Source organism: Anomaloglossus baeobatrachus, unplaced genomic scaffold (assembly GCF_048569485.1).
Source record: "Anomaloglossus baeobatrachus isolate aAnoBae1 unplaced genomic scaffold, aAnoBae1.hap1 Scaffold_2714, whole genome shotgun sequence".
Classification (NCBI taxonomy): Eukaryota; Metazoa; Chordata; class Amphibia; order Anura; family Aromobatidae; genus Anomaloglossus; species Anomaloglossus baeobatrachus.
This window is the reverse complement of record NW_027442220.1, coordinates 28,451-42,027: the sequence shown is the minus strand read 5'-3', so window position 1 is coordinate 42,027 and position 13,577 is coordinate 28,451. Positions and strand designations below refer to the sequence as shown.

The following is a 13,577-nucleotide window of genomic DNA, read 5'->3' as shown; positions in this document are numbered from 1 at the left end:
AACGTCAAATACTAAGAAAGGGCGGCCTATGAAAGAATTACTACTTTCAATAAGTACACTTAAACGGCTAATTGGGAATAGAAAAACTGTAAAAAGCCCTCTGAGAAAGCCCCCCTCTAACCTTTGATAGTAAGCTTTTCTGTAGTCTGCCTGTTGATGTATTTTCTGTTTGAACTGTGCACAACATGAAGAGACGGAACACTGGCGGCTTGTCACAATGCCCCCCGATGACATCACAATAGCGCTGCTGCCTAGAAAACAAGCTGCGCAGAAGAAGTTGTTCTTTGGGTGGGAGGGTGGGCTAGTGGAAGGAGGGGGCAATCTCTTTTTTTCCCGGGTGGTAGGGGGATGACAGGAGAAGGGAAGCGGGTGGTGAGAAAGGTACAGAGGGCAGGGTTTGGGGGCTGGGAAGGAAAGGGAAAAGATTAGGGTTTGGGGATGATGAAAGGGCTTTCTACGGGTAAGGATGGCAAAGGGTGGCAGTGACGGAAAGTCAGGCAACCTGTCCTGTCCGTCTTTTTGTATCGTGAATTGGAAAGACTGCAAGGGGGAGGGGAGTTGCTTGCGCCCTAAAGGAGGAGTTATTCAGATTCATTGCAGTGGGCGGCGGCTGCAAAACGCACCATTCTTCTTGTTTTTGCTCTGCAAAGCAGCCTTTTCAAGGGTTGGCTTGGGTGACAAAATGTCTTGTGTAGGCGTGGGTTTGTCTCCCTCTCGCTCTCTCTCCCTAAGATGTGTCCGGCATAGGCCAGGGTGCCACTCGAGGCCCAAACCAATTCTGGTTATCGCTTCTCGGCCTTTTGGCTAAGATCAAGTGTAGTATCTGTTCTTATCAGTTTAATATCTGATACGTCCCCTATCTGGGGACCATATATTAAATGGATTTTTAGAACAGGGAGATGGAAAAAGAGCTTGCTCTGTCCACTCCACGCATTGACCTGGTATTGCAGTACCTCCAGGAACGGTGCACCCCTTCTTAACCCAGTTTCCAAAAGCAGAACTCAATTCACCTGATTCATATTAGCCCGATTTAATGAATTGGAAGAAAGCATACGTCTTCATATGCACCTCAATTTGGCCCATTCACTTTTCACACTTCCTCCTTTTGTTTTTTATCTTTCACACTTTTGACTTTCTTTATTCATCCAAATAGCAAACTCATCACCACTCAACCTGACCAACTCGGCTATGTCCCCGTGCTGCAGTTCTCTGTCTTATCTAGATCATTTGCAATTGAATGGAATAGATCCCTTTTGGACAAAGTGGATTCACCTGCTGCTGCAGTGACCACAGGTGTGATAAGATCTAGAATTGGCATCTGGTGCGATCTCTCCGCTTCCACTCCAAAGAAAGTTACCTGTTTATTCCTATCATGCATTGGTTTTTGGGGTTTTCTTTGAGTAATGATGATCTCTTTAGTAGTCTGTTGGCGCCCTCTCCTGGAGGAATAGTTTGCTTGCTCTTGGACATTCTAAAAGAGAGGTCATGATAGACATTGAGCTTCTGAGCTCAATTGGGGACAGTCATGGGTGATGAATGTTTGCAACCTACTGCGAAGCCTCATACCGCAATATAAGGAACGTCAAATACTAAGAAAGGGCGGCCTATGAAAGAATTACTACTTTCAATAAGTACACTTAAACGGCTAATTGGGAATAGAAAAACTGTAAAAAGCCCTCTGAGAAAGCCCCCCTCTAACCTTTGATAGTAAGCTTTTCTGTAGTCTGCCTGTTGATGTATTTTCCGTTTGAACTGTGCACAACATGAAGAGACGGAACACTGGCGGCTTGTCACAATGCCCCCCGATGACATCACAATAGCGCTGCTGCCTAGAAAACAAGCTGCGCAGAAGAAGTTGTTCTTTGGGTGGGAGGGTGGGCTAGTGGAAGGAGGGGGCAATCTCTTTTTTTCCCGGGTGGTAGGGGGATGACAGGAGAAGGGAAGCGGGTGGTGAGAAAGGTACAGAGGGCAGGGTTTGGGGGCTGGGAAGGAAAGGGAAAAGATTAGGGTTTGGGGATGATGAAAGGGCTTTCTACGGGTAAGGATGGCAAAGGGTGGCAGTGACGGAAAGTCAGGCAACCTGTCCTGTCCGTCTTTTTGTATCGTGAATTGGAAAGACTGCAAGGGGGAGGGGAGTTGCTTGCGCCCTAAAGGAGGAGTTATTCAGATTCATTGCAGTGGGCGGCGGCTGCAAAACGCACCATTCTTCTTGTTTTTGCTCTGCAAAGCAGCCTTTTCAAGGGTTGGCTTGGGTGACAAAATGTCTTGTGTAGGCGTGGGTTTGTCTCCCTCTCGCTCTCTCTCCCTAAGATGTGTCCGGCATAGGCCAGGGTGCCACTCGAGGCCCAAACCAATTCTGGTTATCGCTTCTCGGCCTTTTGGCTAAGATCAAGTGTAGTATCTGTTCTTATCAGTTTAATATCTGATACGTCCCCTATCTGGGGACCATATATTAAATGGATTTTTAGAACAGGGAGATGGAAAAAGAGCTTGCTCTGTCCACTCCACGCATTGACCTGGTATTGCAGTACCTCCAGGAACGGTGCACCCCTTCTTAACCCAGTTTCCAAAAGCAGAACTCAATTCACCTGATTCATATTAGCCCGATTTAATGAGTTGGAAGAAAGCATACGTCTTCATATGCACCTCAATTTGGCCCATTCACTTTTCACACTTCCTCCTTTTGTTTTTTATCTTTCACACTTTTGACTTTCTTTATTCATCCAAATAGCAAACTCATCACCACTCAACCTGACCAACTCGGCTATGTCCCCGTGCTGCAGTTCTCTGTCTTATCTAGATCATTTGCAATTGAATGGAATAGATCCCTTTTGGACAAAGTGGATTCACCTGCTGCTGCAGTGACCACAGGTGTGATAAGATCTAGAATTGGCATCTGGTGCGATCTCTCCGCTTCCACTCCAAAGAAAGTTACCTGTTTATTCCTATCATGCATTGGTTTTTGGGGTTTTCTTTGAGTAATGATGATCTCTTTAGTAGTCTGTTGGCGCCCTCTCCTGGAGGAATAGTTTGCTTGCTCTTGGACATTCTAAAAGAGAGGTCATGATAGACATTGAGCTTCTGAGCTCAATTGGGGACAGTCATGGGTGATGAATGTTTGCAACCTACTGCGAAGCCTCATACCGCAATATAAGGAACGTCAAATACTAAGAAAGGGCGGCCTATGAAAGAATTACTACTTTCAATAAGTACACTTAAACGGCTAATTGGGAATAGAAAAACTGTAAAAAGCCCTCTGAGAAAGCCCCCCTCTAACCTTTGATAGTAAGCTTTTCTGTAGTCTGCCTGTTGATGTATTTTCCGTTTGAACTGTGCACAACATGAAGAGACGGAACACTGGCGGCTTGTCACAATGCCCCCCGATGACATCACAATAGCGCTGCTGCCTAGAAAACAAGCTGCGCAGAAGAAGTTGTTCTTTGGGTGGGAGGGTGGGCTAGTGGAAGGAGGGGGCAATCTCTTTTTTTCCCGGGTGGTAGGGGGATGACAGGAGAAGGGAAGCGGGTGGTGAGAAAGGTACAGAGGGCAGGGTTTGGGGGCTGGGAAGGAAAGGGAAAAGATTAGGGTTTGGGGATGATGAAAGGGCTTTCTACGGGTAAGGATGGCAAAGGGTGGCAGTGACGGAAAGTCAGGCAACCTGTCCTGTCCGTCTTTTTGTATCGTGAATTGGAAAGACTGCAAGGGGGAGGGGAGTTGCTTGCGCCCTAAAGGAGGAGTTATTCAGATTCATTGCAGTGGGCGGCGGCTGCAAAACGCACCATTCTTCTTGTTTTTGCTCTGCAAAGCAGCCTTTTCAAGGGTTGGCTTGGGTGACAAAATGTCTTGTGTAGGCGTGGGTTTGTCTCCCTCTCGCTCTCTCTCCCTAAGATGTGTCCGGCATAGGCCAGGGTGCCACTCGAGGCCCAAACCAATTCTGGTTATCGCTTCTCGGCCTTTTGGCTAAGATCAAGTGTAGTATCTGTTCTTATCAGTTTAATATCTGATACGTCCCCTATCTGGGGACCATATATTAAATGGATTTTTAGAACAGGGAGATGGAAAAAGAGCTTGCTCTGTCCACTCCACGCATTGACCTGGTATTGCAGTACCTCCAGGAACGGTGCACCCCTTCTTAACCCAGTTTCCAAAAGCAGAACTCAATTCACCTGATTCATATTAGCCCGATTTAATGAATTGGAAGAAAGCATACGTCTTCATATGCACCTCAATTTGGCCCATTCACTTTTCACACTTCCTCCTTTTGTTTTTTATCTTTCACACTTTTGACTTTCTTTATTCATCCAAATAGCAAACTCATCACCACTCAACCTGACCAACTCGGCTATGTCCCCGTGCTGCAGTTCTCTGTCTTATCTAGATCATTTGCAATTGAATGGAATAGATCCCTTTTGGACAAAGTGGATTCACCTGCTGCTGCAGTGACCACAGGTGTGATAAGATCTAGAATTGGCATCTGGTGCGATCTCTCCGCTTCCACTCCAAAGAAAGTTACCTGTTTATTCCTATCATGCATTGGTTTTTGGGGTTTTCTTTGAGTAATGATGATCTCTTTAGTAGTCTGTTGGCGCCCTCTCCTGGAGGAATAGTTTGCTTGCTCTTGGACATTCTAAAAGAGAGGTCATGATAGACATTGAGCTTCTGAGCTCAATTGGGGACAGTCATGGGTGATGAATGTTTGCAACCTACTGCGAAGCCTCATACCGCAATATAAGGAACGTCAAATACTAAGAAAGGGCGGCCTATGAAAGAATTACTACTTTCAATAAGTACACTTAAACGGCTAATTGGGAATAGAAAAACTGTAAAAAGCCCTCTGAGAAAGCCCCCCTCTAACCTTTGATAGTAAGCTTTTCTGTAGTCTGCCTGTTGATGTATTTTCCGTTTGAACTGTGCACAACATGAAGAGACGGAACACTGGCGGCTTGTCACAATGCCCCCCGATGACATCACAATAGCGCTGCTGCCTAGAAAACAAGCTGCGCAGAAGAAGTTGTTCTTTGGGTGGGAGGGTGGGCTAGTGGAAGGAGGGGGCAATCTCTTTTTTTCCCGGGTGGTAGGGGGATGACAGGAGAAGGGAAGCGGGTGGTGAGAAAGGTACAGAGGGCAGGGTTTGGGGGCTGGGAAGGAAAGGGAAAAGATTAGGGTTTGGGGATGATGAAAGGGCTTTCTACGGGTAAGGATGGCAAAGGGTGGCAGTGACGGAAAGTCAGGCAACCTGTCCTGTCCGTCTTTTTGTATCGTGAATTGGAAAGACTGCAAGGGGGAGGGGAGTTGCTTGCGCCCTAAAGGAGGAGTTATTCAGATTCATTGCAGTGGGCGGCGGCTGCAAAACGCACCATTCTTCTTGTTTTTGCTCTGCAAAGCAGCCTTTTCAAGGGTTGGCTTGGGTGACAAAATGTCTTGTGTAGGCGTGGGTTTGTCTCCCTCTCGCTCTCTCTCCCTAAGATGTGTCCGGCATAGGCCAGGGTGCCACTCGAGGCCCAAACCAATTCTGGTTATCGCTTCTCGGCCTTTTGGCTAAGATCAAGTGTAGTATCTGTTCTTATCAGTTTAATATCTGATACGTCCCCTATCTGGGGACCATATATTAAATGGATTTTTAGAACAGGGAGATGGAAAAAGAGCTTGCTCTGTCCACTCCACGCATTGACCTGGTATTGCAGTACCTCCAGGAACGGTGCACCCCTTCTTAACCCAGTTTCCAAAAGCAGAACTCAATTCACCTGATTCATATTAGCCCGATTTAATGAATTGGAAGAAAGCATACGTCTTCATATGCACCTCAATTTGGCCCATTCACTTTTCACACTTCCTCCTTTTGTTTTTTATCTTTCACACTTTTGACTTTCTTTATTCATCCAAATAGCAAACTCATCACCACTCAACCTGACCAACTCGGCTATGTCCCCGTGCTGCAGTTCTCTGTCTTATCTAGATCATTTGCAATTGAATGGAATAGATCCCTTTTGGACAAAGTGGATTCACCTGCTGCTGCAGTGACCACAGGTGTGATAAGATCTAGAATTGGCATCTGGTGCGATCTCTCCGCTTCCACTCCAAAGAAAGTTACCTGTTTATTCCTATCATGCATTGGTTTTTGGGGTTTTCTTTGAGTAATGATGATCTCTTTAGTAGTCTGTTGGCGCCCTCTCCTGGAGGAATAGTTTGCTTGCTCTTGGACATTCTAAAAGAGAGGTCATGATAGACATTGAGCTTCTGAGCTCAATTGGGGACAGTCATGGGTGATGAATGTTTGCAACCTACTGCGAAGCCTCATACCGCAATATAAGGAACGTCAAATACTAAGAAAGGGCGGCCTATGAAAGAATTACTACTTTCAATAAGTACACTTAAACGGCTAATTGGGAATAGAAAAACTGTAAAAAGCCCTCTGAGAAAGCCCCCCTCTAACCTTTGATAGTAAGCTTTTCTGTAGTCTGCCTGTTGATGTATTTTCCGTTTGAACTGTGCACAACATGAAGAGACGGAACACTGGCGGCTTGTCACAATGCCCCCCGATGACATCACAATAGCGCTGCTGCCTAGAAAACAAGCTGCGCAGAAGAAGTTGTTCTTTGGGTGGGAGGGTGGGCTAGTGGAAGGAGGGGGCAATCTCTTTTTTTCCCGGGGTGGTAGGGGGATGACAGGAGAAGGGAAGCGGGTGGTGAGAAAGGTACAGAGGGCAGGGTTTGGGGGCTGGGAAGGAAAGGGAAAAGATTAGGGTTTGGGGATGATGAAAGGGCTTTCTACGGGTAAGGATGGCAAAGGGTGGCAGTGACGGAAAGTCAGGCAACCTGTCCTGTCCGTCTTTTTGTATCGTGAATTGGAAAGACTGCAAGGGGGAGGGGAGTTGCTTGCGCCCTAAAGGAGGAGTTATTCAGATTCATTGCAGTGGGCGGCGGCTGCAAAACGCACCATTCTTCTTGTTTTTGCTCTGCAAAGCAGCCTTTTCAAGGGTTGGCTTGGGTGACAAAATGTCTTGTGTAGGCGTGGGTTTGTCTCCCTCTCGCTCTCTCTCCCTAAGATGTGTCCGGCATAGGCCAGGGTGCCACTCGAGGCCCAAACCAATTCTGGTTATCGCTTCTCGGCCTTTTGGCTAAGATCAGGTGTAGTCCCTTCATTGGGTTTGCCTTGGTCTTGGCTGGGAGGGGCCCGGGCTTGCACGACCGCCGGCCTCGGGGATTGTTGCGCCTTTTGGTGCTTACGTCCCTTTGTGGCTGGTGGTTCCTGGGCTCGGGAGGCGATCACCCAGGCACTGCGCTCTTGTGTGGTGGCCTGCTGGCCTTCGGGGCTACCTTGATTCTGAAAATTGCGGATGAAATCTCATCTGTTCTTATCAGTTTAATATCTGATACGTCCCCTATCTGGGGACCATATATTAAATGGATTTTTAGAACAGGGAGATGGAAAAAGAGCTTGCTCTGTCCACTCCACGCATTGACCTGGTATTGCAGTACCTCCAGGAACGGTGCACCCCTTCTTAACCCAGTTTCCAAAAGCAGAACTCAATTCACCTGATTCATATTAGCCCGATTTAATGAATTGGAAGAAAGCATACGTCTTCATATGCACCTCAATTTGGCCCATTCACTTTTCACACTTCCTCCTTTTGTTTTTTATCTTTCACACTTTTGACTTTCTTTATTCATCCAAATAGCAAACTCATCACCACTCAACCTGACCAACTCGGCTATGTCCCCGTGCTGCAGTTCTCTGTCTTATCTAGATCATTTGCAATTGAATGGAATAGATCCCTTTTGGACAAAGTGGATTCACCTGCTGCTGCAGTGACCACAGGTGTGATAAGATCTAGAATTGGCATCTGGTGCGATCTCTCCGCTTCCACTCCAAAGAAAGTTACCTGTTTATTCCTATCATGCATTGGTTTTTGGGGTTTTCTTTGAGTAATGATGATCTCTTTAGTAGTCTGTTGGCGCCCTCTCCTGGAGGAATAGTTTGCTTGCTCTTGGACATTCTAAAAGAGAGGTCATGATAGACATTGAGCTTCTGAGCTCAATTGGGGACAGTCATGGGTGATGAATGTTTGCAACCTACTGCGAAGCCTCATACCGCAATATAAGGAACGTCAAATACTAAGAAAGGGCGGCCTATGAAAGAATTACTACTTTCAATAAGTACACTTAAACGGCTAATTGGGAATAGAAAAACTGTAAAAAGCCCTCTGAGAAAGCCCCCCTCTAACCTTTGATAGTAAGCTTTTCTGTAGTCTGCCTGTTGATGTATTTTCCGTTTGAACTGTGCACAACATGAAGAGACGGAACACTGGCGGCTTGTCACAATGCCCCCCGATGACATCACAATAGCGCTGCTGCCTAGAAAACAAGCTGCGCAGAAGAAGTTGTTCTTTGGGTGGGAGGGTGGGCTAGTGGAAGGAGGGGGCAAGCTCTTTTTTTCCCGGGTGGTAGGGGGATGACAGGAGAAGGGAAGCGGGTGGTGAGAAAGGTACAGAGGGCAGGGTTTGGGGGCTGGGAAGGAAAGGGAAAAGATTAGGGTTTGGGGATGATGAAAGGGCTTTCTACGGGTAAGGATGGCAAAGGGTGGCAGTGACGGAAAGTCAGGCAACCTGTCCTGTCCGTCTTTTTGTATCGTGAATTGGAAAGACTGCAAGGGGGAGGGGAGTTGCTTGCGCCCTAAAGGAGGAGTTATTCAGATTCATTGCAGTGGGCGGCGGCTGCAAAACGCACCATTCTTCTTGTTTTTGCTCTGCAAAGCAGCCTTTTCAAGGGTTGGCTTGGGTGACAAAATGTCTTGTGTAGGCGTGGGTTTGTCTCCCTCTCGCTCTCTCTCCCTAAGATGTGTCCGGCATAGGCCAGGGTGCCACTCGAGGCCCAAACCAATTCTGGTTATCGCTTCTCGGCCTTTTGGCTAAGATCAAGTGTAGTATCTGTTCTTATCAGTTTAATATCTGATACGTCCCCTATCTGGGGACCATATATTAAATGGATTTTTAGAACAGGGAGATGGAAAAAGAGCTTGCTCTGTCCACTCCACGCATTGACCTGGTATTGCAGTACCTCCAGGAACGGTGCACCCCTTCTTAACCCAGTTTCCAAAAGCAGAACTCAATTCACCTGATTCATATTAGCCCGATTTAATGAATTGGAAGAAAGCATACGTCTTCATATGCACCTCAATTTGGCCCATTCACTTTTCACACTTCCTCCTTTTGTTTTTTATCTTTCACACTTTTGACTTTCTTTATTCATCCAAATAGCAAACTCATCACCACTCAACCTGACCAACTCGGCTATGTCCCCGTGCTGCAGTTCTCTGTCTTATCTAGATCATTTGCAATTGAATGGAATAGATCCCTTTTGGACAAAGTGGATTCACCTGCTGCTGCAGTGACCACAGGTGTGATAAGATCTAGAATTGGCATCTGGTGCGATCTCTCCGCTTCCACTCCAAAGAAAGTTACCTGTTTATTCCTATCATGCATTGGTTTTTGGGGTTTTCTTTGAGTAATGATGATCTCTTTAGTAGTCTGTTGGCGCCCTCTCCTGGAGGAATAGTTTGCTTGCTCTTGGACATTCTAAAAGAGAGGTCATGATAGACATTGAGCTTCTGAGCTCAATTGGGGACAGTCATGGGTGATGAATGTTTGCAACCTACTGCGAAGCCTCATACCGCAATATAAGGAACGTCAAATACTAAGAAAGGGCGGCCTATGAAAGAATTACTACTTTCAATAAGTACACTTAAACGGCTAATTGGGAATAGAAAAACTGTAAAAAGCCCTCTGAGAAAGCCCCCCTCTAACCTTTGATAGTAAGCTTTTCTGTAGTCTGCCTGTTGATGTATTTTCCGTTTGAACTGTGCACAACATGAAGAGACGGAACACTGGCGGCTTGTCACAATGCCCCCCGATGACATCACAATAGCGCTGCTGCCTAGAAAACAAGCTGCGCAGAAGAAGTTGTTCTTTGGGTGGGAGGGTGGGCTAGTGGAAGGAGGGGGCAATCTCTTTTTTTCCCGGGTGGTAGGGGGATGACAGGAGAAGGGAAGCGGGTGGTGAGAAAGGTACAGAGGGCAGGGTTTGGGGGCTGGGAAGGAAAGGGAAAAGATTAGGGTTTGGGGATGATGAAAGGGCTTTCTACGGGTAAGGATGGCAAAGGGTGGCAGTGACGGAAAGTCAGGCAACCTGTCCTGTCCGTCTTTTTGTATCGTGAATTGGAAAGACTGCAAGGGGGAGGGGAGTTGCTTGCGCCCTAAAGGAGGAGTTATTCAGATTCATTGCAGTGGGCGGCGGCTGCAAAACGCACCATTCTTCTTGTTTTTGCTCTGCAAAGCAGCCTTTTCAAGGGTTGGCTTGGGTGACAAAATGTCTTGTGTAGGCGTGGGTTTGTCTCCCTCTCGCTCTCTCTCCCTAAGATGTGTCCGGCATAGGCCAGGGTGCCACTCGAGGCCCAAACCAATTCTGGTTATCGCTTCTCGGCCTTTTGGCTAAGATCAAGTGTAGTATCTGTTCTTATCAGTTTAATATCTGATACGTCCCCTATCTGGGGACCATATATTAAATGGATTTTTAGAACAGGGAGATGGAAAAAGAGCTTGCTCTGTCCACTCCACGCATTGACCTGGTATTGCAGTACCTCCAGGAACGGTGCACCCCTTCTTAACCCAGTTTCCAAAAGCAGAACTCAATTCACCTGATTCATATTAGCCCGATTTAATGAATTGGAAGAAAGCATACGTCTTCATATGCACCTCAATTTGGCCCATTCACTTTTCACACTTCCTCCTTTTGTTTTTTATCTTTCACACTTTTGACTTTCTTTATTCATCCAAATAGCAAGCTCATCACCACTCAACCTGACCAACTCGGCTATGTCCCCGTGCTGCAGTTCTCTGTCTTATCTAGATCATTTGCAATTGAATGGAATAGATCCCTTTTGGACAAAGTGGATTCACCTGCTGCTGCAGTGACCACAGGTGTGATAAGATCTAGAATTGGCATCTGGTGCGATCTCTCCGCTTCCACTCCAAAGAAAGTTACCTGTTTATTCCTATCATGCATTGGTTTTTGGGGTTTTCTTTGAGTAATGATGATCTCTTTAGTAGTCTGTTGGCGCCCTCTCCTGGAGGAATAGTTTGCTTGCTCTTGGACATTCTAAAAGAGAGGTCATGATAGACATTGAGCTTCTGAGCTCAATTGGGGACAGTCATGGGTGATGAATGTTTGCAACCTACTGCGAAGCCTCATACCGCAATATAAGGAACGTCAAATACTAAGAAAGGGCGGCCTATGAAAGAATTACTACTTTCAATAAGTACACTTAAACGGCTAATTGGGAATAGAAAAACTGTAAAAAGCCCTCTGAGAAAGCCCCCCTCTAACCTTTGATAGTAAGCTTTTCTGTAGTCTGCCTGTTGATGTATTTTCCGTTTGAACTGTGCACAACATGAAGAGACGGAACACTGGCGGCTTGTCACAATGCCCCCCGATGACATCACAATAGCGCTGCTGCCTAGAAAACAAGCTGCGCAGAAGAAGTTGTTCTTTGGGTGGGAGGGTGGGCTAGTGGAAGGAGGGGGCAATCTCTTTTTTTCCCGGGTGGTAGGGGGATGACAGGAGAAGGGAAGCGGGTGGTGAGAAAGGTACAGAGGGCAGGGTTTGGGGGCTGGGAAGGAAAGGGAAAAGATTAGGGTTTGGGGATGATGAAAGGGCTTTCTACGGGTAAGGATGGCAAAGGGTGGCAGTGACGGAAAGTCAGGCAACCTGTCCTGTCCGTCTTTTTGTATCGTGAATTGGAAAGACTGCAAGGGGGAGGGGAGTTGCTTGCGCCCTAAAGGAGGAGTTATTCAGATTCATTGCAGTGGGCGGCGGCTGCAAAACGCACCATTCTTCTTGTTTTTGCTCTGCAAAGCAGCCTTTTCAAGGGTTGGCTTGGGTGACAAAATGTCTTGTGTAGGCGTGGGTTTGTCTCCCTCTCGCTCTCTCTCCCTAAGATGTGTCCGGCATAGGCCAGGGTGCCACTCGAGGCCCAAACCAATTCTGGTTATCGCTTCTCGGCCTTTTGGCTAAGATCAAGTGTAGTATCTGTTCTTATCAGTTTAATATCTGATACGTCCCCTATCTGGGGACCATATATTAAATGGATTTTTAGAACAGGGAGATGGAAAAAGAGCTTGCTCTGTCCACTCCACGCATTGACCTGGTATTGCAGTACCTCCAGGAACGGTGCACCCCTTCTTAACCCAGTTTCCAAAAGCAGAACTCAATTCACCTGATTCATATTAGCCCGATTTAATGAATTGGAAGAAAGCATACGTCTTCATATGCACCTCAATTTGGCCCATTCACTTTTCACACTTCCTCCTTTTGTTTTTTATCTTTCACACTTTTGACTTTCTTTATTCATCCAAATAGCAAACTCATCACCACTCAACCTGACCAACTCGGCTATGTCCCCGTGCTGCAGTTCTCTGTCTTATCTAGATCATTTGCAATTGAATGGAATAGATCCCTTTTGGACAAAGTGGATTCACCTGCTGCTGCAGTGACCACAGGTGTGATAAGATCTAGAATTGGCATCTGGTGCGATCTCTCCGCTTCCACTCCAAAGAAAGTTACCTGTTTATTCCTATCATGCATTGGTTTTTGGGGTTTTCTTTGAGTAATGATGATCTCTTTAGTAGTCTGTTGGCGCCCTCTCCTGGAGGAATAGTTTGCTTGCTCTTGGACATTCTAAAAGAGAGGTCATGATAGACATTGAGCTTCTGAGCTCAATTGGGGACAGTCATGGGTGATGAATGTTTGCAACCTACTGCGAAGCCTCATACCGCAATATAAGGAACGTCAAATACTAAGAAAGGGCGGCCTATGAAAGAATTACTACTTTCAATAAGTACACTTAAACGGCTAATTGGGAATAGAAAAACTGTAAAAAGCCCTCTGAGAAAGCCCCCCTCTAACCTTTGATAGTAAGCTTTTCTGTAGTCTGCCTGTTGATGTATTTTCCGTTTGAACTGTGCACAACATGAAGAGACGGAACACTGGCGGCTTGTCACAATGCCCCCCGATGACATCACAATAGCGCTGCTGCCTAGAAAACAAGCTGCGCAGAAGAAGTTGTTCTTTGGGTGGGAGGGTGGGCTAGTGGAAGGAGGGGGCAATCTCTTTTTTTCCCGGGTGGTAGGGGGATGACAGGAGAAGGGAAGCGGGTGGTGAGAAAGGTACAGAGGGCAGGGTTTGGGGGCTGGGAAGGAAAGGGAAAAGATTAGGGTTTGGGGATGATGAAAGGGCTTTCTACGGGTAAGGATGGCAAAGGGTGGCAGTGACGGAAAGTCAGGCAACCTGTCCTGTCCGTCTTTTTGTATCGTGAATTGGAAAGACTGCAAGGGGGAGGGGAGTTGCTTGCGCCCTAAAGGAGGAGTTATTCAGATTCATTGCAGTGGGCGGCGGCTGCAAAACGCACCATTCTTCTTGTTTTTGCTCTGCAAAGCAGCCTTTTCAAGGGTTGGCTTGGGTGACAAAATGTCTTGTGTAGGCGTGGGTTTGTCTCCCTCTCGCTCTCTCTCCCTAAGATGTGTCC

General features: G+C 46.7%; 8 non-coding genes across 8 annotated transcripts; all 8 read left to right on the top strand.

The window, feature by feature from the left end:
* Window positions 1-784: 784 nt before the first annotated feature.
* Window positions 785-975, top strand: LOC142264961 (U2 spliceosomal RNA). The gene has a single exon (XR_012731361.1). It is a non-coding gene; the product is annotated as a U2 spliceosomal RNA (small nuclear RNA).
* Window positions 976-2,362: 1,387 nt separating this feature from the next.
* Window positions 2,363-2,553, top strand: LOC142264958 (U2 spliceosomal RNA). The gene has a single exon (XR_012731359.1). It is a non-coding gene; the product is annotated as a U2 spliceosomal RNA (small nuclear RNA).
* A 1,387-nt stretch (window positions 2,554-3,940) lies between these two features.
* LOC142264957 (U2 spliceosomal RNA) lies at window positions 3,941-4,131 on the top strand. The gene has a single exon (XR_012731358.1). It is a non-coding gene; the product is annotated as a U2 spliceosomal RNA (small nuclear RNA).
* Window positions 4,132-5,518: 1,387 nt separating this feature from the next.
* Window positions 5,519-5,709, top strand: LOC142264956 (U2 spliceosomal RNA). The gene has a single exon (XR_012731357.1). It is a non-coding gene; the product is annotated as a U2 spliceosomal RNA (small nuclear RNA).
* A 1,607-nt stretch (window positions 5,710-7,316) lies between these two features.
* On the top strand, window positions 7,317-7,500 carry LOC142264940 (U2 spliceosomal RNA). Its single transcript, XR_012731352.1, has one exon. It is a non-coding gene; the product is annotated as a U2 spliceosomal RNA (small nuclear RNA).
* Window positions 7,501-8,887: 1,387 nt separating this feature from the next.
* LOC142264955 (U2 spliceosomal RNA) lies at window positions 8,888-9,078 on the top strand. The gene has a single exon (XR_012731356.1). It is a non-coding gene; the product is annotated as a U2 spliceosomal RNA (small nuclear RNA).
* Window positions 9,079-10,465: 1,387 nt separating this feature from the next.
* Window positions 10,466-10,656, top strand: LOC142264953 (U2 spliceosomal RNA). The gene has a single exon (XR_012731355.1). It is a non-coding gene; the product is annotated as a U2 spliceosomal RNA (small nuclear RNA).
* A 1,387-nt stretch (window positions 10,657-12,043) lies between these two features.
* LOC142264952 (U2 spliceosomal RNA) lies at window positions 12,044-12,234 on the top strand. The gene has a single exon (XR_012731354.1). It is a non-coding gene; the product is annotated as a U2 spliceosomal RNA (small nuclear RNA).
* The last annotated feature ends 1,343 nt before the right edge of the window (window positions 12,235-13,577 follow it).